The following is a 25,548-nucleotide window of genomic DNA, read 5'->3' on the forward strand; positions in this document are numbered from 1 at the left end:
TTAGTTTATTTTCTATAGTTCACAGTCTGTTTCTTGGTTTGCCTCTTTTCCCCACTTACCCCATTCATTTTTTTTGTTGTTTCATAAATTCCACATGTGAGTAAAATCATATGGCATTTGTCCTTCTCTGACTGACTTTTTTCACTCCGCATAATATGAACATTATCTATACATATACCATTTCTTTATTTATTCATCAGTCAATGGGCATCAGTCAAGGTTAAGTAGTATCTATATTAATTGTTGAGAATTAAGATATCTTAACTGACAAATTTGAATTTTCTAGATGATTATCAGGAAAACTTATATTTCCTTAAAAATGTAAGTTGTTGCTACCATTTTAGAAACCACTTGGCATAATTCCAAAACCATGAACATTTTCATATCCTGTGAACCAGCAATGGCTCTTGTCCATGGGAAACGGGGGGCATATACATCAATATTCATAAATTCAATATATGTAAAGCTTAGAATTGTAAGTTGCCTATCATCCATCCACCAAAATATAAACAGGAATTTGATAAGGTTAAAAAGAGAATTGCATCTAACAGTGAAAATGTATATTCCAGTTGCATTCAACTATATTAATACAGTGAAATAATGTCAAGTGAAGGAAAGTTGTAAAACAAATAAATTACAGCATAACAACTGTTTACACTGTTTAAAACACTGATGGTAAACATTGTATATTTTTTCATGAATATATATTCGGTAATTATATAATATAGCAAGACAATTATACTCTAGAAATTCGGAACAATGGGGGAGGCACATGGATAGGATCAAAGATCTGAAGAGATCTAACAATTTTACTGTTTTAATTCTTGGACTGTTGGTAGGAACATTATATTATAAAAATAATAAGCTAAATAAAGAAGGATATCCATGAACCAAATAATGTAATTTATTTCAAATTAAGAATGCCCTTGAGACAAGTAAAATTGTCATGAAAATCACTGAAAATGGAAACACAGATATCAATGAGTCGCTAACATATTGGAAAAAAATATTTTTATAGTTTTCCTTTTGTACATTTTTTAGGTCTTTGTTTAAATTCCAGTTAGTTAACCTACAGTGTAATATTAGTTTCAGGTGTACAACACAGTGATTCAACATTTCCATACCAAATGCGGTGCTCATCACAAATATATTTTAATTTTAGCACCAGTTCATTGCATTACATACACCAACACTTAAACACTAGTACACTTTTATGTATTCCTGTTTGGAATATTTGATATTAAAACCACAATTTGTGTTATTAAAGTTAAGCATACACTTCATCTATGACCAATTTTATTCCTAAGTGTATACTAAAAGAATTCAGTGCATATGACCATAAGAAAATTTTTGTATGAGGAGGGTTATAGCAATTTTATTTATAATAGCTGAAAATATCAAACCATCCAATAAAACAATAGCAATATATTCATATAATGGAGTGCAAATCAGCAATAAAAACAATAGCATCATTGCACAAGAGAAGTTTTTGTTTGATTCTATCAATAAGTGCTTCCATATAATGTTGATGGAAGTCAGAATAATGACCACGGTACAGTTGAGGTACTCTTAGTGAAGGAAAACGAACTGGGTGAAGGAATTGTCACCTCTGTGGGTTTCCTCAACAGCAATAATGATGGTTTCTTATTTAGTCCTTTTATTCCAAGATCTTAGTACAATTCTCTGCTCATCTGATTTCCTCATATTTTACATCATATCTATCCACAAGCCATAAATATCTACTCTCTACTAATCTCTGGACTGGTCACTTCATGCTACTTTACTATTACTACTTTTATCTAAGGCAGTATCTTGTAACAACTGCACTACTGCTATGTCTCCTAATTGCCCATTTCAATTCTCTCTGCAAGAAATATTTCTACTGGAAATATCCCATATTTATTTAAAGCAAAGATGTTTTACTACAAAGGGGTAAATGTAGAGAAAGAAGTTACTAGACTACAACGTTCAATTTAAGTACTCTACAACATCCACTCTAAGTTTAGCTCTGATCACATATTTTCATTTTTCATTAAGACAAAAAAAATAGAAACAACATGCAAATGTAACAACAATTTCAGCAGTTAATTAAAACCCATTATTTAGAAAGAATCTGCCTGTACATTGACTTCCTTGGATGGTCTCAACTTTGACATGACAATACCAGCTACTTACAAATCTCAGCAAACTTCCTTTTTTATATACAATCAATAGTCTTCAAGGCAGATATCAATAGTGAAGGAATAGTCTGTTCTTTCTACTATAAAACACTCATAATTATTTTGTTTTGACTAGATACACTGACATCCTAGATGTGTGCCCAGCTGTTTTGCATCCTTAATCCCCTCTGCAATGTTAACAAAATTAAGGATAGCAGAAAGCTAAATGTTATTTTAAACACTAGCTTGTTTGTTTGAGGACAGGGGAATGATATGGTCACATGAAAGATTAAATAAATAGTACTGTTCCAAAAAATATACCATGCAGATATGCCTTTACATATAGGAAAAAGTCAGATGTGTACATTTATTCTATAGCCTATACATCTATCTCATATAATTTTGTAGATAAATTCAGTTTTCCATGAGGTACTGTGTGATATGATAGGAATAAGGCCACTAATATATATCCTGGTCCTTTTGGAGAAACCAGTAGGAAGATGTATAACATGTATATTGTAAATATGATGGCATTTAAGAATATTACTCAAGGATATCTTTCTTCCCATTGTTCAAAATTTGCTATATTTATTTTTTTTTTAATTTTTAATGTTTATTTTTGAGAGATAGAGTGAGAGGGGCGGGGTAGAGAGAGAAGGAGGCACAGAATCTTAGCTCCAGGCTCTGAGCTGTCAGCACAGAGCCTCTACCTGAGGCTCTAACCTACAAACCACGAGATCATTACCTGAGCTGAAGTCGGACACTTAGTCGACTGAACCACCCACGCACCTCCAAATTTTCTATATTTCAATAACCAGCACAAGTTTTGCAAAAAAATGAAGCTAGAATTGGATCTTATAAATAATGGACATTTTCCTGCAGAACAATTGCAAGAGGTGAATGCATTGCAATATATCCAGATAAGAAGCTGCCTGGGTCTAGATAACAGAGGCTTTCCTTCCTGGCAAGGAAAGGTTAATGGGATTTGAGTGTCCAAGGTATTCAGATTTTTTAATCTACTTAGATGTTTCCATTTCAATTTCTCTTTCCAATCAGTATACAATTTTAGCATAAGTCATATTGAGTCAGAAAATTCAATTTGTTTTATATTTCATCTCATCTTCACAAGATTTTTATTATGTTTTGTTAAGAGACCCCTGCCTCAAAAAAAAAAAAAAATCTTTTTAAGACAGTCATTGAATTTCATTGATTCTCTGACTGCTTTGAGTTGGGAATTAAAAAAAAAAAAATGAGTTTTTTTTCCTGCAATTTATTTAGTGAGATCAGAAAAAATATACTCCAGTCCATAAATAATATGTTCTTTATTTCTACCATAATAAATTCTTTAAGGGTAAATTTTTCTTCCAAAATTTTTAATGCATTAGATTTTTACCAATTGCCAGTGATAATTCAAACAACTTTTTTTTTTTTTTTCGGTTACAGTACATTCTGGTATACTAGCATTCCATTTTTCACTGGCAATTATTCTATTATTCTCTTTTCATCTAATCAGATTAGGAGAACAATTTCAGATTCCCATCTTTGAGGTTTTCCTTCCTTAGGACATCTTCTGACAGCAAACACTGTGTAAATTTGCATTATTTTGTAAACAAAATTCATTCATGGTTTTCCAGGTATAATGGATTTTATGATAGTGATTTAAATGTTTACGTGTACTTTAGAATGGCTGGGAGAGTGAAGGCTATTTTTAAAGGGTCTTAGGAACTCATGTGGTGGGTACTACAAATCTCAGAATGTATGTGATATTCCCACTGAAAGTCTTAATCTCTAGCATCAATGTAGTATATATCTTGGGGGCTCACTTGGAAGTGGATTTAAGACACATCTTTATCATCTTTCTACGCACATCTGCTTCCTCAAAGTATAGCTCCTTTTGTTCTCATCTATTTTCCAAATCATTGGTAAATGTGAGTCATAAACTGTTCAAGCAATGGGATCCTGAAAGTTGCATTAACGAGTTTACTTCTGCCATGCAGCTAAGATCTTTGAGTTAATACCAACCTGACAACTGTTAAGATAGTCATTTAGGTTAGAAGAAGTGTGATTTTTAGCTTCTATGCTTCTTTAATGGAAGGGAGGTTTCAATAAAAAATACGCTTAAAAATATTTCCAGTTATTTTCAGTGGTAACGAAACAAGATAAAAACCTGAGTTTTCTTTATGAAAATTCTGAAGTATTATTACATATATCCTATTTAAATCCCAATGGAAACGAAAAGAATAAGGCTAAATTTAAAAGAAAAAGAGGATAAATTGACTTCAAAATTGTTTTCACAATTTTCCTTTTATTCAGTAACAGTGCTGATACTCGTTTTCTTTTTTCTTGATATTTTGATAGTTTTTGCAAAATGAGTCCATTGTGAAAGGAGAAATGGACTGCTTTCTAATTATATGATTGTTGTGATGAATTGAGAATGTATTGATGTCTTTCTCAAATTTTGATTATTCTTACATTTGGATTTTAACACTGTACTATTTTTTTCTAAATATAATAAAAACAAACTTTCACCGATATTAAAGTTGCATGGCTATAAAATATGGGTATGATCACAGACACTGAAACAGTATTATGCCCAGTACCTTACTTCCAGGGACATTACCAAGTGTGAGGATTTAATATCTATGTAAACCACTTAAAACTCTGGCTGGCACACTGATTTATAATCAATAAATACTAACATTAGCTTGATATCTTACAAAAGTCCACACTAGAAAAATCCCTTTTTTTCACCTTAAAATCAATACTATATTAATCTCACCTTGTTATCCAATCCCAACTAACTTCACCATATGACTAATTTTCCCCTAGTTAACCCAAACTTAGCCAAATGTATCATTCCTAGGTCAAGCTCAGTTTCTGAAAACATTTATATATCTGTTATTTCTCCAAATACAGGAAAAAAGGGGGATTAGAATGATGAGGGAAACTTTATTGAAATATATATAATTACATTATAAATGTACCCAAAATCACAATGGTAGATGTATATCTCTGGTTAAAAAAGACCCAGGATCTTGATATATATGGGAAACATGACATTTAAGAATGGAATGAAACATATAGTAGATTACAAATACATGTTGAAGATTTTGAAAGGAAAAGCAAAAGAGCTACTATCTGAAGGGCATCTGATGTCTCGAAGAATGATGAATATGAGAAGACAATGGAGAAATGCCTTCCAAATTCAGAAGGAAACTGGTTATTAACCTTGAATTTTATTCCAAGCCAAAGTAGAAATCAAATATAAAGATAGATGAAATTATTTTACACATATATGGAACAAATCATTGATCTGCTATGAAGTTATATTGAGAAGCTATGTGAAGATGTGCTTTAGCAAAATGAGATGAAGCCTGATATCTCATGAGAAGTGGCTCCACTCAGGAGATTGTCTTTTTGAGAATCTCAATTGATACCTAAAATTTGGAACCAAGAAATAACAGCTCTAGGATTAATTTAGACAAGTGTCATATGTACAGAGAAATAGCTAAAAGAATTTGAAGTGTTTGGCTCTGGATAAGAAGACTGGTAGAGAAGAAGTTAGAGGAAAGTTACTGCTGTTTTTATTATAAATGTTTTAGAACTATTTGAGGTTTAAATTTGTACATGTGTACCTTGATTAAAAAAATATATTGAATACATGTTGACTATTATACAAGTCTCTAATTTGTATATTTTACATTACCATAAAATAAAATATAATTATATGTTATAGGCAATTCATACTCCTAATTATATTTATTCATAAGGTTCAAACTCAATTCCATGTGGAAACTTTTAGTATTTCCTATGCATTTGGCACTGTTCCAAGAAAATTGCTATAATCAATGAACTTCATACTCACAAAACCCTATACATACATACCCATTTTATACATAAGAACCAAAGGAAATAAAACTTAATTAGCATATCTGAGGTCACTAAAAATGATAAAATCAGGAAAAAACTTCACTTGCTCTGCATCTTCAGTGACAACTCTTCCATTGTGACAGCTATTATTTCACCACAGCAATTGTTAAGTTCCCAAGATAGAGGCATCTGGTGCTGACAAAAAAAAAAATAATAATAATTATGCAACTGAATTTTATTTGTGTTTGCTTGTTTTTAAGGGAACATACTTATTCAATTGGGGGCATTTGAAGGATAGTGGAATAATTTTGCTTACATAACAAAACAGAAAGGCAAACAAGAGATATTTACCCTGAGAGTAGTGCAGGTAGAACTGCAATTTTTCACAACTCTCTATGGTAGAGAGATTTTGTGGGCTGTTTAACCTCCTTAGTTTGTTGGTAATGTATGGCCCTGACATCAAGGGAAGATGAATCACTCCGAGTATTTTTACACGTAACACTTCCATTCACATAAAGATGTTTCTGGTAATATCTTGAGAAAAAATAATAGAAGGTGATAGTTTCTATATAGTATTTATGAAAAAATGATTTATTTGATACTGAACAATTAGTTGAACTTTAGTCCAAGTGATGACCAAAACATTGATCTGCTTAGGTGAGTAGTTTCCTTATTCAATGTCACCAGCCTTGCCTTTGCAACACAGTTTAATCCAATATAAATATAAGTAAAATCAAGCAATAATTTTACATACCAGATTTATGTATTTACTACATGTATGATGTCATACATTCTTCACAAATTATTCAATGACAAGAAAACTAAAATTGGGCTCAGACAATTTTTGATTTCAATTATGTATTTAAATTATTTAATTAAATTAAAATATTTAGAAAATATTAGCTATTTATTAATATTATTTAATATTGCTAGACTAAAGGATAAAATGAAATTGACACAATGTAAAATGATGGTGAGTCTGAACATTTTTGTCAGCACTATCCAGGATAATGAATCCAGAAGGAGAGAATGGAAAAATGGATCAATAGAACCACTGGAACTGACTTTGTTCTTTTGGGGTCATTTCACCATATCACCATATCACCCCAAACTTCTCTTCACTCTCATCTTCCTGTTTTTTCATGCAGCCCTTGCTGGCAATGTTATGATGATGACTCTTATTTACTTTGATTCTCTCCTCCATACTCCTATGTATTTCCTTCTCAGTCAACTCTCCCTGATGGATCTCTTACATAGCTCTATTTTTACCCCAACGATATTCATTGACTTTTTGTCTAGAAGAAGCAGCGTTTCCTATATTGGTTGTGGAAGTCAGCTTTTCCTTATCATGACTCTTATGGGAGCAGACTGTCTTCTTCTGGCAGTAATGGCTTATGGCCACTATGCAGCTATATGCCATCCCGTCCATTACTCATTTCTCGTGTGTCCCATAGTCTGTGCATTATGGTGTCTGTCACATGGCTGAGTGCACTTCTCAATGCCTTGATCCATGTTATCTATACTCTGGGTCTCCCTTACTGTGCCTCCAGGGAAATCCATCATTTCTTTTGTGAGATCCCAGCACTCCTGAAATGTGTGTGTGTGTGTGTGTGTGTGTGTGTGTATTTAGTGATGTTGTATTGCTTTATTTTTCCAATATCTGTCATCAGGGCCTCATATGGGCAGGTCCTTTCCACTGTTTTGGGATAAAGATCAAACTCAGGGAAAAGAAAAGCTTTGGCAACCTGTTCTTCCCACATGATTGTGATCTCTCTCTCTTTTTTCTAAAGTAAGCTTTTTGCCCATACAGAGCCCAACATGGGGCTTGAAGTCATGACCTTGAAACCAAGACCTGAGCTGAGATCAAGAGTCTGTTTAATGACTGAGCCACCCAGGAACCCTGTGATAACTCTCTTCTGTGAAACAATCATCATCAAGTATTTTCTCCCCAAAGTCTATCACACTGAAAAGTAGGACAAAGTGGTCTCTGTCTTCTACACCGTGCTTACACTCATGCTTAATCCCCTCATTGATAATGTGTGAAACAAAGAGGTGGCTGGAGCTCTCAGGAAAGTCCTGGGAAGATAATTACACTAATAAGTTAATATCTGTTGATAAGAGACATGTAAGGATGGATCTTGGTTGCAAAGGAATATTACTGTAATCGAGATAGGAAATATATAGTAACTAAATGCTACTTTTCTATAGACAACTCATGGCCAAACCCCTTCTCCCTATCCTTGGCAAACCGATATTGGGGCAGAGCATTCCTTTCTCTTGTGCCTTATATGATCTTTACAAATTCATTAAGCAAAATTCTGTAAGTCAGAAATCTGCCAGTCAGCCATCAGTATAAAATACAGCTGTCTTTACTCTCTTTATTTATTAAACAAGAGGGAAAAAATTAACCCTGTTCAATATTGACCCCGTACTGAATTTTATACTTATTCTTCCTAAATACCAGTATTATATCAACACTTAGGAAGTAAACATGTACAATGTATTGCTCAAAACTCAAGCTTTCCAACTTTTAACGTATTTAATTTTAAATATTTAAAATTTTGATGTTTAATTTTTACTGTCTATTTTTTAATCTACAAATGTCACTAGAGATAAACTATAGTTTTGATTTTTTTTTGTCTGTTAACAAGCAAATTCAATATGTGGCCAGCCCACAAACACAATTTTTCCTTCCTGTTCTTGCCACATTATGTTAAAATTAATATTATAATTTTGTACTGTTTTGTTTTACTAATTCCTAGAAGCACAATATTATAGATGTGACAACAGTCAAATAGTTATCTATAGTAGCTTGACTTAATTCATTCAGTATCCACCTTTACTTTAATGTTTATACTGTTTTCTTCAAATTTATATAAATATGTTTTTCTGTGCAGGTTTCCCTTTTCTAGGATTTTTTTTCCCTTACAAATTTTCAAAAGTAAATATACTAAGGAAAAGATTATTTCTCTTGTTAATACTTTTGTCAAACTTATAACTCATGGAAAATTGTAACATAACAAACAGACATAAAAATTTAGTATATGTGTCATTATTTTGTTTTTTATTTTATTTATTAAGTTAGTAAGTTATAGGGACCTCATAAATATTGCAACATTGATTAAAATTCTGAAATCAATTGATTGTGAAACTCTTTGTTATGTGTGGGTGTTATGTTCACATTCTTTTTTGGAATTTTTCCATTTTGCTCTTATCCAGGTGTTCATGTTGCTCCTACCAGCTCTGGTGTTCATATTTTCTCGTATGTTTGACTTATTTCTTACTTCTAACTATTTATTTATTTATTTATTTATTTATTTATTTAGTATAACTAGCATTCAAAATTAGTTTCAAGTATATTACCTTTAACAATTTACTTAATAGCACCCATTCATTAATTCTTTTATAAAAGAATTTTATATTTGAATATTTGAATTAACATGATTTAACTGTGAAAGTTTGATTCTTAAAAATTCTTTTCATTTTCACATAATTTGTTTTATACTCCTGTTTATTTTTTATTGTCTTTTTGACTTAAAATATTTTATTCTTGTATTTAAATATAGTCTCTCAGTAGTACTTAATAAGTAATAAATCGTCTTTAACTTTGTAAAGATTAATTATTCAGATATTATGGTCTCAGGTAGACCTGATTCACCGTAGCAATGAAGATAACTACAGTTATGTTTTTCAGTAACACTGCTTCCGTTTTTGTAGATTTATAATATATTCTAATATTTGACATTTTATATCTCTGCTTATATTTTGACATACACACCCTATAATTTAATACTTGCATGAAAATTGACATTATGGCTATTTTCTGGAGTTATGACCCTTAAATGGAGCAACTCTGACAAAAAGATATGTTTAATAAAGGTAGAGTGAAAATAAATGTAAATGTGTAAAAAATATGCATGAAAAATTATTTCTTTGTATTAGGCCACTATCTTAGTTTAGGTAATTCTACCTCTTTTCTCACTTTCACTAGTTAGCCAATACTTAAAAACTGTAGTACTCTTCAGGCAACAATAACCAAAACTGCATAAACTAATATGCATTAAATATCCCTAGAAGTTCCTCTCATCCATAGATGAGCTTTTAACCTATATCATAGCTTACCTCTCTCTACTTTAGGAAAATAAAAGACACTAATGGGGAAATTGAACATACAACACTTGTTGAAATATTTTTTTTTACCACACATCTGCTTTTTCAGAAAATGTTTCTCCTTGATTTCCATTATGGGCGTCTTAGTGGGCTTCTTTCTCCATCATGCTCTCCTAACTCACAGTGGTATGTGTTAACATGTGACCCGGTCCCACATATTACTCCAAATGACTAGTCACAAATACTGACCTGGCAATGGGAATGCCTTTAAATCAGGATAACACATTCCCTCCCCCCTAGATTTTTGTATCTTAGGCTAGTAGGCAAATAAAGAGGTCTTAAAATTTCTCTTTTAGGTGAATTATTTAACTTAATAAAGACTTCTGTTAGCACATCATTGTGTTTGAAAACCTATTAAATTAATATTTAAAATCATGAATTGTCACATACAAATATAAATACTAATGGAAAAATTCCTAGGTTTTTAAATAAGGGGTCTATATTTGTCCATGGACCATCAGATCAAGCTGACTACCCCTGTGTTCTTCACTTAGGATGTGAAGTGGCTTTCTACCATTGGCCTCCAATCTAATGTATGCATTTTCATTTATGTGTATTAGCAAACAGTCTTCTGTAGACACTGAGTTTGTTATACCTTTAATAGAGAAATATTTATTAAGTATTCCCTCAGTAATAATTCATAAAGTTTAACCATTGAATGCTAACATATATGCAATGTTAAAGTTTTAATGCCTATGTACAGGAAGGCTGGAATTTCATTCATCATTGTGAATTCTTCTTGTTTTGCTGACGTAATTTAGTTAGTTAATTTAAGAATATATTTCTTGTAACATTTTACCAATAATGGAGAACTTTTTAAATGTACTGTCTACATTTCAAAATTGTTTTCTTAAATTTTATTCTGTGTTCTTGATCTATATATTTTATATTTATATATTTTGACAGGGAAATTATTTTTCACATTGAACGTATGAATCCTTTTGTCTGATATAAAACTGTTTTTAGTTTTTCTGCTACCTTATCACTTTGCACATGTCAAAATGCAGGAATAGCAGAAGTAAAAGTAACAGATCACTAAATTAGTAAGTGATAAGAGTTTATTTAACATATAAAAATAGTTTGTGAATTGGGAGCTTTCAAACTAACAATGGAATGTATATTGCCTCAGATGTATATTGTTTTAAGACAGCTTATATAGTGTCTAGTCAGATAATTTTCAAGTTTGGTATCAATTTGTACTTGATTTGAAAAAATTGTTAGACTTCAAATATGGTCATTAGGCCACCAAAAATTTATTTGCCGATTATTAGAAAAGTCAGATATCCTGCATATCAAATAAATGTGACCTCAAGATGTTTTCTTTATCCAGAATTTAGAAATAAATAGAAAAGATGAGATATAAAATCCCAGGAAGAGATTCCTAAATTTTAACCAACAGTTTAAAATCACACTGTAAGACAAACACAGAAAAAGTATATACATGCATATTTAATGGTGCAGGCACTCAATTACATAAAACCATTTACATTCAGTTATATTCCGAATCATATCAGGAAAATCAGTGTATAATATATCTTCAAAACAACATTTATCTAAGAGGCATTTTATTTCATTTAGTTTCAAAGATCTTAGTGGTAAATTATTTGTGTTTTGTGATTCCTATTTTCTAAGATGAATATTGACACCTGTGCTTTTGTTATGGTTTATATTCATCTTATAAAGTGTTATTTACTGAGGTATGGGTTGAATGTGTCCCTTTTGTTTTTATATATTATTTTGAATTAACTCCTCAGACCTTGTATTTGTAACTATTACATTAAATTTTATTACTGGAAAAATTTTAGATAATTTTTGTTTAGGATGTTTAGGATGTTGACAACTTAAACTTACAATTTTAGTTCTCAAGAAATCTTCACTTTGTTTCTATTTGTTTAGTATCTGTTTATTGAAAGAATTGTGATCTGAACTATAAAAATTGATTAAATATGTCTTTCTTTGGAATAAACAGTTTCTTTTTGTGAATATTTCCTAGGTGGTAGTAAATAAAATATAACTTATTATCATACAAAATGCTTACTTGTTATTTATATTGTTTAGTGCTTAAAACAGATTTATTAATTACATAATTTTATAATTTTCTATTTTGCTTTCTTTTTCTGACAAACACAATTCTGTTTAAGTCAATATATCCTATTTTAAAATACAATTTTTAGCTTACATGTTTAATATATTACATCATTTATTATTTAGAAATAAATATAATTCGTATGAACATATTTTTCCAAACAGATAAAAATAATAGAAGACCCCTGGAACCATCAATCCTCATACAACATTAGAATAATATTGCCACACATGATATTTTGTATATTTCTTTTTGGTGGAAACACCTCCCACTTCCCAAATTAATGATTGCAATGAATCTTATATAATCACATTTTTATTTTTTTTAATATTTAGCAATATTATTTGCCATGCTAAAGTATAAAGTAAAATTTTTGAATTTTAAATCAAATATAAATTGAAAATTATTATATGTATCTATGCTGTGTCTTATTTCCTTTGCCTGACATTTTGCTTGTAACATTGTTTCCAATATTCTAACTTATTTATAGTTTACTCCCATACCTGAATAATATTCATTATATATATATTTTTTCAATATATAATATTTTTGAATTTGGAGGAATTTTTTTATAATTATAACTTCTCTATCAGTATTTGTTATATGTGTTCTATCACAAATATACGTGAATTTTTTGAGGTATGAGTATGAGTAGAATTGGTAGGTAGAAAGTCTGAAAATTTTAAAATATATTGGATGTATTAGCTGCCTAATGCTGATATAAAAAATCACCAGAAAATTTGGTGGATTACAACAATGTAAATTTACTCTCTCAAAGTTCTGGAGTCCAGAAATTTTACTTCAAGGGGTTGACAGGGTCCTATAACAGTCCTAAGGGAGACAATGCTTTGTCTCTTCCAGTTTCTGCTTGCGCTCAATGTTTCCTGGCTTTTGCAGCAGAATGTCAATCTCTCTCTCTATCTGAACATGGCTTTATTCCCTCTGGATATATTTATGTGTCCTTTCCTCTTTAAAACAAAACAAAACAAAACAAAACAAAACAAAACAAAAAACACAAAAAACTCACTCATTTCAGGCCCATTCTGAATCTAAGCTGATTTCATCTTGAGTTCCCAAACTAAGTACATATGCCAAGACATATTTCCAAAGACTACATTCTAATGTTTTAGGGTAGAGACATAATGTTTTGGAGACACATCATGAGACATCATTTAACCCACTAAACTAGGTAATGCCAAATGGTTTCATAAGTGATTGTGTTCATTTAATTAATTTTTGTGTGAATTACTATTATTTGATGATCTTAAAAAAATACTTAATTTTCAATTAAATTTCTACCTATATCATGATTGTGTAGCTATATCGCCTTGTACTTTGCATATCTTTGGTTACTAATAAAATTTTGCAACACTTAATTATGTTTATTTTTCATTGTCGTTTGTTGTTTTAGAAGTTACATTCAAATAGTTTGCCTCTTTTAAAAAATATTCGATTGGGTGTTTTGTTGTTGATTTTAGAAGGGCTTTTTAAAATATTTATTTATTCATTATTTTTACAGAATCTAGATACAGAGCATTTTATGATTACCCATGTTACAGTTATACTACCATCTCTTTGATCTGGGTTCTCATGTTCTTAATGCTGAGACATGTGAACAATTATAATTGCCATTAATGTCATATTAATCACTCCTTCCCTTTTCAAGGTTGGTGTTCATGTATACTATCCAATAATTTATTTTATATCCTTCAGTCAAAAATCTATTCCTCTTTGACCTCTTACCAAATTTTCCTCTCAAATATGTTTTATGACAAGTATGGAAATCATTATTTTGGAATTGGGTAATATTAATATCAAATTTGTTATTTTTAAAAGGAGATATCTAATTCACACTATTATTTGAAAAATATCTTATCCTCCAATTTTCATAAAGTGTATTTTTTGTTATAAATTATCTATATATCTATGTTTTTCATTATGGCCGGTTTACTTTGTTCCTGAGTCTGTCTATCACTTTTGCATATAGAAAACAATCCCAATTACTGGAATTTTGTAATTATATTAAAACAAATCCTTTGCCCTTGCTTAATTAAAAGAATATCTTAGCTTTGTTTTATGTTTGTCGTTTCATATGCCTCTCCAATTAACACATTGTGAGTTTTCACAAAAAAAGTGCATAATTTATGATTCTATAAATCAAAAAATCAATCCTTTAGTTCACATACATTGAAGAGAGTCAGCATGGAAAATTCTCCTGCTGTTATATTTGTAGCATTAATTAATGAAATTATAAAGGCCAAAATTTGTTATTGTCAGTTTGATTCATGGTTATCATTGTACTGAATTATAAAAAGACATTAATTAGCATAGTCCTTTGCCCATTGTCTTATGTATCAGCATATTTCTATATCTCCTTTGTAAAATGTTCAAGGTACTGTCACAGTTTGTATCTGTGAGTTTGTTTTCTTGTTGATTACTGGGAGTTATTTTTAATAGACCATAAACAGAGCCTTTGTTATTTTATATCTATTACAGATATCCTCTCACATTGTGAATTTTTTACTAATTTATTTATAAATGTCTTCAATTTTAATGTAAGAAAGTAGTCAAGGTTTTTAAGATTAGTGCTTTTTACAAATTTTAAAATGTTTGCTTATATTGTGGTGGGAATAGAATAATGTACAGTTGTCAAGTCACTATGTTGTGCAACTGCAATTAATTTAATATTGTGTGTCAAATAAACTTCAATAGAAATATTTTAAAAATAATATAAAGATATTTGCCATTAAGACATCATAAATACATTCTCCTCTATTAGCTTCTGAATACATTATTATTATTTTTATAAGATTTTATTTTTCGGTAATCTCTACACCCAACGTAGGGCTTGAATTTACAACACCAAGATCAAGAATCACATGTTCCATGGACTGAGCCAGCCAGGTGTGCCAAAGAATTATTATTTTGATCTTTTATATTTAGTTGCAAATCCAAGTATTATGGATTAAAAAGAATATTCTTTTCATATTGGTTGGCACTCATGAATTATGTCTTAAAAAGTTCTTATTTATTATAAACAAAAATATTTCTACCCTTTGTTTTGTGATGTTGCCACAGTCAGAATTACTTTTTTAATATATAACTTTATAATTAATGAAATATAATATTTTTTTAATTTTTTTTATCTTTATTTATTTTTGAGAGAGAGACAGCATGTGAGCAGGGAAAGAGCAGAGAGAGAGGGAGACACAGAATCTGAAGCAGGCTCCAGGCTCTGAGCTGTCAGCACAGAGCCTGACATGGGGCTCGAACTCATGAACTGTGAGATCATGACCTGAGTGGAAGTCGGAAGCCCAACCCACTAAGCCACCCAGGTGCCCCTGAAATATAATATTATTAATATTTATATATTATAGATATGGCCTTTACAACTCAGTTTTCAAATTCCATCTAAAAAATAAATAAACAAACAGAATAACTAATTCATTATTTTAAAGCTGATTTCCTTGAGTTTGCATTAAATCTCTATATTATTTGAGCAACACAAGAAAGGAAGATAAGAAACACGAAGATCACATGCCAGTAAAGAGACCCACTAAAATAAATAAAATTTAATTGTAAGATTATAGAACATTTCCCCTCCTCCATTTCAAACTAAAACAGTTTCTATAACCTGGTACAATATACCCAGTTTTCAAGAAAAAAAAAATACAAGACATGCTAAAAGGAAATAAAATAAAACAGCAACAGAGTCTCGAGAGAAAAAATAAGACCCAAAGGCAGATTCAGACATAATACAGATATTGGATTATCAGAAAGGGCATTTATAATAGCTATGATTTATATGTCAACAGCTCTAAGGGAAAAAGTGGGCAACATGCTAAATCAGATGTGTAATGCAATTATTGAGATAGAATGTATAAGAAGAAATCAATGGTAAATTTAGATCAAAAACACAAAGAAAGGGATCCCTGGGTGACTCACTTGGTTAAGCATTGGACTTCCACTCAGGTCATATTACATGAGTTTAAGCCCCATGAGTTTAAGCCCCATGTCAGACTCTCTGCTGTCAGCAGAAAGCCTGCTTTGGATCCTCTGCCCACACTCTCCCTGCTCCCCTTCCAGGCTTTTTTGTTTTCTTTCTCACATTCAAAATAAATAAATACACTTAAAATAAATAATAAAAACCATAAATAAAAATCATGAAGTAAAATACAGAATATTTTGATGGACTGATCAGTAGACTGGACAAAACAGGGAAAATAAGCAAATTTATAGGTCAATAGAAACTTTTTAAACAGAAATAAAATGATAAAAAGAACAAAATATAGAAAAGAACAAAACACTCAGTGCTTATGGATTGGAAGAACAAATGTTATAAATCATACTACCCAAAGCAATGTACACATTCAATGAGATCTCTATCAAAATACAAGTAGAGTTTTTTACAGAGCTAGAAAAAACAATCCTAAAATTTGTATGGACCCACCAAAGACCCCAAATACCAAAGTAATAATTTTTTTCTATTTATTTATTTATTTAAATTTTACTTAGTTAACATGCAGTGTAATATTGGCTTCAGTAGTAGACAGTGATTCATCACTTACACACAAGAGAAAGTGCTCATCATAACATGTGCCCTCTTTAATACCTATCACCCATCTAGCAAATTCCACACCCACCTCCCTCCATCAATGCTCAGTTTGTTCTCTATCATTAAGAGTCTCTTGTCGTTTGTGTTCCTCTCTCCTCTTTCTCCCCTTCCTAAACATTCATCTATTTTGTTTCTGAAATTCCACATAGGCATGAAATCATATGATACTTGTGTTCCTTTGACTGACTTATTTCTGTTAGCATAATACATTCTAGCTCCATCCACATTATTGCAAATGTCAAAATTTCATTCTCCCTGATGGGTAACATTCCATTGTGTGTGTGTATGTGTGTGTGTGTGTGTGTGTGTGTGTGTGTATACACACACATATTTCCATTAATCAGTCTGTGGACATTTGGGGTCTCTTCATACTTTTCCTATTGTTGATAATGCTGCTATAAACAGGGGGCTTTGAATCTGTATTTGGATCGAGTTTTATATCCTTTGGGGAAATACCTAGTAGTGCAATTGCTGGATGATAGGGAGTTCTATTCTTAGTTTTCCTAGAAGCTTCCATACTGCTTTCCAGACAGGCTGCACCAATTTGAATTACCAACAGGGCAAGATGGTTCCTCTATCTATGTATCCTTGCTAAAACTTATTGTTCCTTGTGTTCATTTTAGCCATTCTGACAAGTGTGAGGTGGTTTCGCATCATAGTTTTCATTTGTATTTCCCTGATGATGAGTGGCATTTAGCATCTTTTCATGTGTTTGTTAGCCATCTAAATGTCTTCTCTGGAAAAGTGTTCATGTCCTCTTCCCATTTATAATTAGGTTATTTGTTTTTTGGATGTTAAGTTTGTTAAGTTCTTTATAGATTTTGGATACTACCCTTTATCAGATATGTCTTTGAAAAAAAATCTGCTTGCATTCCACAGCTTGCCATATAGTTTTATTGATTGTTTCCTTTGTTGTGCAGAAGCTTTTTATCTTGATGAAATCCCAATAGTTCATTTGCATTGTTGTTTTTGTTACCCTTGCTTTGGTTAAAGTGTCTATTAGGAACTTGATGTAACCAAAGTTAATGAGGTTGTTGCTGCTGTTCTTCTCTAGGATTTTGATGGCTTTCTGTCTCACACTTAGATATTTCAACCATTTTGAATTTATTTTTGTGTATGGTGTAAGAAAGTGGTCCAGTTTCATTCTTCTACATGTCAAAGACCAGTTTTTCCAACACCATATGCTGAAAAGACAGTTTTTTCCATTGGATATTCTTTCCTGTTTTATCAAAGATGAGTAGACCATATAGTTTTGGGTCCATATCTGTGTTTTCTATTTTGTTCCACTGATCTATGTGTCTATTTTTATGTCAGCACCATGTTGTCTTGATGGCTACAGCTCTGTACTATAGCTTGAAATCTGAAATCATGATGCTACATTTTTGTTTTTCTTTTTCAGAATTGTGTTGCTGTTCAGGATCTTTTGTGGTTCCATAAAAATTTTAGGATTGGTGTTGTTCTAGCTCTTTGAAGAATGCTGGTGATATTTTGATAGGTATTGCATCGGATGTGTAGATTGCTTGGATAGTATAGATATTTTAAAAATATTTGTTCTTCCATTCCATGAGCATGTAATGTTTTTGCAATTTCTTTGTGTCTTCAATTTATTTCATAAGCTTTCTATAGTTTTATGAGTATATATCTTTAAACTCTTTAGTTGGGTTTATTCCTAGGTATATAATTGCTTTTGGTACAATTGTAAATGGGATTGATTCCCTGAATTCCTTTTCTGCTACTTTATTAGTGTATAGAAATGCAACATATTTCTACATGTTGATGTTATATCCTGAAACTTTGTTGAATTTATGTATAGTTCCAGGAATTTTGTGTGGGGAGTCTTTTGGGTTTTCTACATAAAGAATCATGTCATCTGCAAATAGTGAAAGTTTGACTTCTTCCCTGGTGATTTGATGCTTTTTATTTCGTTGCTGTTGTTGTCTGATTGCTGAGGCTAAGACTTCAGTATTATGTTAAGAGTAATGGTGAGAGTGGACATTCTTGTCTTGTTCCTGACTTTAAGGAGAAGACTTTCAATTTTTCCTAATTGAGGATGATATTAGATGTGGGTGTTTCGTATATGGCCTCTTTGATGTTGAAGCAGGTTCTGTCTATCCCCACTTTGTTGAAGGTTATCAAGAAAGGATGCTGCATCTTCTCAAATAATTTTTCTGCATATATGGACAGGATCATATGGTCTTATCCTTTCTTTCATTATTGTGATGTATCACATGGCTACATTTGTGATTATTGAAGCAAACCTACAACGCACCAAAAAATACCACTGAACGTGGTGAATAACTCTTTCAATGTACTGTTGAATTTGATTTGATAGTATCTTATTGAGAATTTTCCCATCCATGTTCATCAGGGATGCTGGACTATAATTCTCCATTTTAGTGAGTTATTTGTCTAGATTTGGAATCAAGGCAATGCTGGCCTCAGTATGAGTGGAAGTTTTCTTTCCATTTCTATTTTTTGAAACAGTTTGAGAATAGATATGATCTCTTCTTTAAATGTCTGGTAGAATTTCCCTGAGATGCCATCTGGTCCTGGATTTTGTTTGCAGATTTTTGACTACAGATTCAATTTCTTCGCTGTTTATAGGTGTGTTCAAACTTTCTATTTATTTTCTGGTAGTTTGTGAGTTTCTAGAAATTTGTCAATTTTTTCTAGATTGCCCAGTTTGTTGGCATATAATTTTTCACAGTGTTATCTTATAATTTTTCTTTTTAATTTCTGATGTTTTGGTTTTGATATCTCCTTTTCCCTTCATGATTTTATTTGATTGGGTCCTTTTTCTTTTCTTTTGTTGGGTCTGGCTGAGTGTTTATCAATTTTATTAATTCTATCAAATAAATAGCTCTTAGTTTCTTTGATCTCTTCTGTTTTTTGTTTAAGAGTTTGTTTCTATATCATTTATTGCTGTTCCAATCTTTGTTATTACTCTTTCTCTGCTGGCTGTAGACTTAATTTGCTGTTACTTTTCTAACTCGTTTAGGTGTAATGTTAGGTTTTGTATTAGAACTTTCTGGCTTCTTGAATATACCTGTATTGCAATCTATTTCCCTCTCAAGAATGTCTTTGCTGCATCTGAAAATTTTGGAAAGACTTTGTCTTTCCATTTTAATTGTCTTCCATATATATATATATATATATATCCATTTTAATTGTCTTCCTTGTGTGTGTGTGTGTGTGTGTGTGTGTATTAAAGAAGAAATTAATATATATATAATATGGACAGGATATATATATATATATATATATATATATATATAATATCTTCTTTAATTTTCTGGTTAACCCATTCAATCTTTAGTATGATGTTTTTTAATTTCCATGTACTTGAGGTTTTTCCTTTTTTTTCTTGTGGTTGACTTCAAGATTCACAGCATTCTAGTCTGAAAATATGCATGGTATAATCTCAATATTTTTGTACTCACTGAGGCTTAATTTCTGATCCAGTATGCGATCTATTCTGGAGAATGTTCCATGTGCACTTGGGAAGAATGTGTATTCTGCTGCTTTAGGAGGAAATGTTCTGAATATATAAACTAAGTCCATCCGGTCCAGTGTAACATTCAAAGCTGTTGTTTTCTTGTTGATTTTCTGCTTAGATGATGTGACTATTACTTTAAGTGGGATTTTAAAGTCCCCTAAAATTACAGTATTATTATCATTGGGTTCTTTATGTTTGCTACTGATTGATTTATATGTTTGGTTTCGTCCAAGTTGGGGGCGTTATTATTTAAATTTGTTATATATTCTTGATGGATAGACCCCTTATATATGATATAATGTTCTTTTTCATCTCTTGTTACAGTTTGTTTTAAAATTTAGTTTGTCTGATATAAGTATGGCTACTCCAGCTTTCTTTTGATGTCCATTAGCACGATAGGTGGTTCTCCAGCCCCTCACTTTCAATCTGCAGGTGTCCTCTGGTCTAAAATGAGTCTCTTGTAGGCAGCATATAGATGAATCTTGTTTGTTTGTTTGTTTGTTTGTTTGTCTTATCCATTCTGATTACCTGTGTCTTTTGATTGGAGCATTTAGTCCATATACCTTCAGAGTGATTATTGAAAGATGAATTTAGTGCTATTATGTTGCCTATAGAGTTGGTATTTCTGGTGATGTTCTGTAGTCCTTTAGAGTGTTTGTTACTTTGGTCATTTTTGTTTGTTTTGTTTTTTTCCTTTACTCAAAGAGTTCCCCTTAAAATATCTTGCAGAGTTGATTTAGTGGTCATGAACTACTAGTTTTTGTTTTTCTGGGAAACTCTGTATCTCTTTTTCTTAATGATGGCATTCTGGGTAAAGAATTCTTGGCTGGATATTTTTTCCTATTCAGCACCTAATATATATCCCACCACTTCTTTCTGGCTTGCCATGTTTCTGTGGACATATCTGCAACAAACCTGTTATATCTTCCCTTGTAGGTTAAGGCATTTTTTTTTTTTTTCCTTGGTGCTTTCAGAATTATTTCCTTGTCTGTGTATTTTATTTTGAATTTGCCTATGATATGCCTTAGTATAGCCAACTTTTGTGGGATTTCATAAGAGTTCTCTGCATTTTTTTGGATCTTGATGCCTGTGTACTTCCCAGATTAGGAAAGTTTTCAGCTATAATTTGTTCACATAAAACTTCTGCCCTTTTTCTCTCTCTTCGTCTTCTGGGACCCTTATGCTATGAATGTTATTCCTCTTTAATAAGTTGCTGAATTCTCGAAGTTCATATCATGGTCTTTTCCCTTTGTTTCCCTCTTTTCCGCTTTATTATTTCCCATAATTTTATCTTCTATATCAATGATTTTGTACTCTGCTTCATCCATTCTTGCCATCATAGCATCCCTTCTAAATTGCATCTTGGTTATATAATTTTTAATTTCAGCCTGATTGGTTTTAGTTCTTTCATCTCTGAAGAAAGGGTTTTTTTGGTGTCTTCTAGGATATTTTCAACCTCTAGTAGTCTTCTTATAATAATGGTTTCAAATCTCATTCAGTCATCTTACTTATATCTGTGCTCATTAAATCACTGGTCATGAATATCATTGCCTGTGTGTGTGTGTGTGTGTGCGTGTGTGTGTGGTGATGTTCTCCATTTCGTTATTTTGTCCAGAAAAGAAAAGAGCAAAGAAAGGAAAGAAAAGAAATCAAACAAACAAACAAAAATAAAGACATGTTTTGGTCTGCTTGTTAAAACAATCTAGATAAAAGAACATGTATATATAAATTTGTACGTATAAAAATAAAAGGTAAGAAAATACTAATAGTAAAACTAAGTAAACGTTAAGTAAAAATTAAGTAAAAAATAAATAGAAAAAATAAGAAAATAAATGAAAAAAAGTATAAAGAATAAAAGTAAAACAGAAGTTTGATATTATTTCCTCTAGAGCTGAAGCTTTACAGCACTATGATCTGTACACTAGGTGGAAGGGAGATTTTTGTGCTGGTCTTCTGGGGAGAAGAGCCCGATGTTCTCTAATTCTCAGGCTGACCTGTTTCAGAGGAAATGCATCTCCTGGGTATAGGGGGGAGGGGCTTGGCTTAAGTGGCTCCATCCTCCACTAAGTGGTACTGTTTTGCTCCCTGAAGGCTTTCAGCTCTGCAGGGCTGAATGAATATGGCCACACCCTGCTCTACAGTCCAGGAGCTGAGTTTGCACACTGCCCCCACTCTTCAAGGAAACCTCATAGAAGAGCAATTAGTCACCAGCCTTGTGTCCCCAGTTTCCATCAGAACCCCATGTTCTCCCAGCCAGTGTCCTTTCTTTTTTTTTTAAGTTATTTATTTATTTTCAGAGAGAAAGCACAAGTGATGGGGGGTGGAGGAGAGAAAGAGGGAGAGAATCCCAAGCAGACTCCATACTGTCAGTGCAGTGTTCAAACTCATGAACGGTGAGATCATGACCCAAGCCAAAGTCAGACACTTAATCAACTGACCCAACTAAGCACCACTCTGTCCAAACTTTTTTTTTTTTTTAATCTCAGGTGTGCCACTGAGTTTCAAAACTACAAATCTTAACGATCCCATGGTGTGGACCTATGATATTCATCTAGGGGAGGGTCTTGCCATGTTTTCACTGGCTTGTGGGAAAAAGTAGTGATAGGACTATACAGCTGTTCAAAGTTCATATCAAAACAGAGCAGAAATCCAGTACCCCTGCTTGCAGCCCTCATATAGGGCAAATCTCTTCTCTGAAGCCTGGAAACACAGAACTTTGACACTTGGCACAACCTGTTTCTGTGGCCACCTAAGGAAGGGATCCTCAGACCACACTGTCACTCCAGGGATTCTACCCTTCTTCACCACTTGAACACCTTTAAGCCAGGCACTTCCCCCATAGTAACAGACTGCTAAAAGTTCAGATTTTGTGCTCTGCTGCTTATACTACTATGTGGTAACCTCCCTGTGGCTTGGACCCAGAGCACTATCTCCCTTGGTAAACTGCACGTTGTACCTTCCAAAAGGTGGTCCTTTTTTTTACATGCAGTGTTGCAGTTTTTATTCATTCAGGCCTTCAATTGATTTATTTGACATTCAGAATGATTTTATATCTATCTAGCTGTGTTCAAGAGATGAGACAAGCTTAGAGTCTCCCCTCTCCTTTGCCACCCTAAGTCCTCCCTCCTCCTTGGTACCATTTCTATTTACTAATAATGAAGTAGCAGAAAGAGAAATTATAAAGGAATCTGGGTGGCTCAGTTGGATAAGCATCCAACTTCAACTCAGGTCATGATCTCAGAGTACACAAGTTCAATCCCTGTGTCAAGCTCTGTGTTGACAGAGCCTGGCCTGATTTGGATTCTGTGTCTCCCTCTCTCTCTTCCCCTTCCCTGTTTGTACTCTGTCTCTGTCTCTGTCTCTGTCTCTCTCTCTCTCAAAAGCAAATAAAACATTAAAAATGTTTTAAAGAGAAAGATAAATTAGAAAATGAGTCCATTCAAATTGTTTCCCCAAATATAAAACAGATATGAATGTACTTACCCAAAGAGATGAAAAATCTGTACACTGAAAACTATAAAACTCCAATTAAATAAATTGAAGATGACACAAACAAATAGAAAGATATTTCATCTCATGGATTGGAAGAACTAATATTTTCAAAAAGTCCATACTACGCAAAGCAATCTGCAGATTCAATTCAAAACCTGTAAAAATATAAACAATATTTTTCACAAAAATAAAAGAAATAACACTAAAACTTGCATGGAACCACAAAAGACCCTGAAATACCAAAGTAATCTTGAGAAAGAAAAACAGAGCTGGATGTATCACAATTCCAGATTTTAAGATATCTGGAAATAAGCCCACCATTATATGGTCAATTAAAATATATCAATAAGAATATACAATGGGAAAAAGACAGCTTCTTCAATAACTCATGCTGAGACAAGTGTATAACTACATGCAAAAGAATTAAACTGGACCACTTGTTAATACCAAACACAAAAACAAAATCAAAATGGATTAAAGACCTAAATGTATCACCTGAAACCATTAAATGCTAGAATAAAAAACAGGAATTATTTTTTTTTTAACATAAGGCATGGCAACATTTATCCATATATGTCTTCTTAAGGAAGTGAAAACAAAAGCAAAAATAAACTATAAGGAATATATCAAAATAAAATGCTTTTCGCAGTGAATGAAAGCAAGCAAACAAACAAAAAAACAAAAACAAAACACAACCTACCAAAAAAAGTAGATATTTACAAATGACATATCTGATAAAGTGTTAATCTTCAATATATATGTAAAGAGATTGTACAACTCAACACACACACCCCAACCTTATTAAAAATGAGCAGAGTTGGGTATAACAGTAATTAAACAGTAGTGAAATCATATGAAGTCAACTTTAAAGTAAAGGCTGTACCACGAGACGAACTGGGGTGCCTGGGTGGCTGAGTTGGTTGAGAATCTGACTTCAGCTCAGGTCATGATCTCGCAGTCTGAGTTCGAGCCCCACGTTGGGCTCTGTGCTGACAGATCAGAGCCTGAAGCCTGCCTCGGATTCTGTGTCCCCCTTTCTCTCTGTCCCTCCTCTGCTTATGCTCTGTCTCTCTCTCTCTGTCAAAGATAAATAAACATTAACAAAAAGAGAGACAAAGAAAGTCACTACATAATTATAAAAATCAACAAAAAGACATAAATAGTATAAAAATTTATGCACACATGAGCACCTCACTTATAAAAGAATTATTAACAGACATAAAGGAAGATTGTGACAGTAATAAAATAATGGTACGAGTTGTTAACACACCACTAACATCAATGGATTTCCCATTGACAGAAAATCAAAAGGAAACTATGGCTTTGAATGACACATTGAACAAGATGAATCTAACAAATATATTAAGAACTTTCTAACCCAAAACAGAATACATATATTTTCATATGCACATGGAACAGTCTGCAGAAGAGATCACAGGTTAAGCCACAAAACAAGACTCAACAAATTAAAAAACTTTGAAATTATACCATGTATCTTTACTGATCACAATGCTATGAAATTAGAAATCAAACCACATGAAAAAATATTGGAAGGACATCAATACATGAGGCTAAGTAACATGCTACTAAACAATAAATGGGTCAACAAAGAAATCATAAAAGAAAAAAATATATACATGTAGACCACTGAAAAACCCAA

At 32.1% G+C, this 25,548-nt stretch overlaps 1 long non-coding RNA gene across 1 annotated transcript; it reads right to left on the minus strand.

Moving 5' to 3' along the window:
- Window positions 1-5,088: 5,088 nt before the first annotated feature.
- Window positions 5,089-24,018, minus strand: LOC109257180 (uncharacterized). The gene is made up of 2 exons (XR_002075914.2): window positions 23,880-24,018; window positions 5,089-6,563 (listed from the first exon to the last, which is right to left on the minus strand). It is a non-coding gene; the product is annotated as an uncharacterized LOC109257180 (long non-coding RNA).
- Between the last annotated feature and the right edge of the window lie 1,530 nt (window positions 24,019-25,548).

The sequence above is a fragment of the Panthera pardus genome, unplaced genomic scaffold (assembly GCF_024362965.1).
Source record: "Panthera pardus isolate Hobbes unplaced genomic scaffold, ASM2436296v1 HiC_scaffold_1, whole genome shotgun sequence".
Lineage (NCBI taxonomy): Eukaryota > Metazoa > Chordata > Mammalia > Carnivora > Felidae > Panthera > Panthera pardus.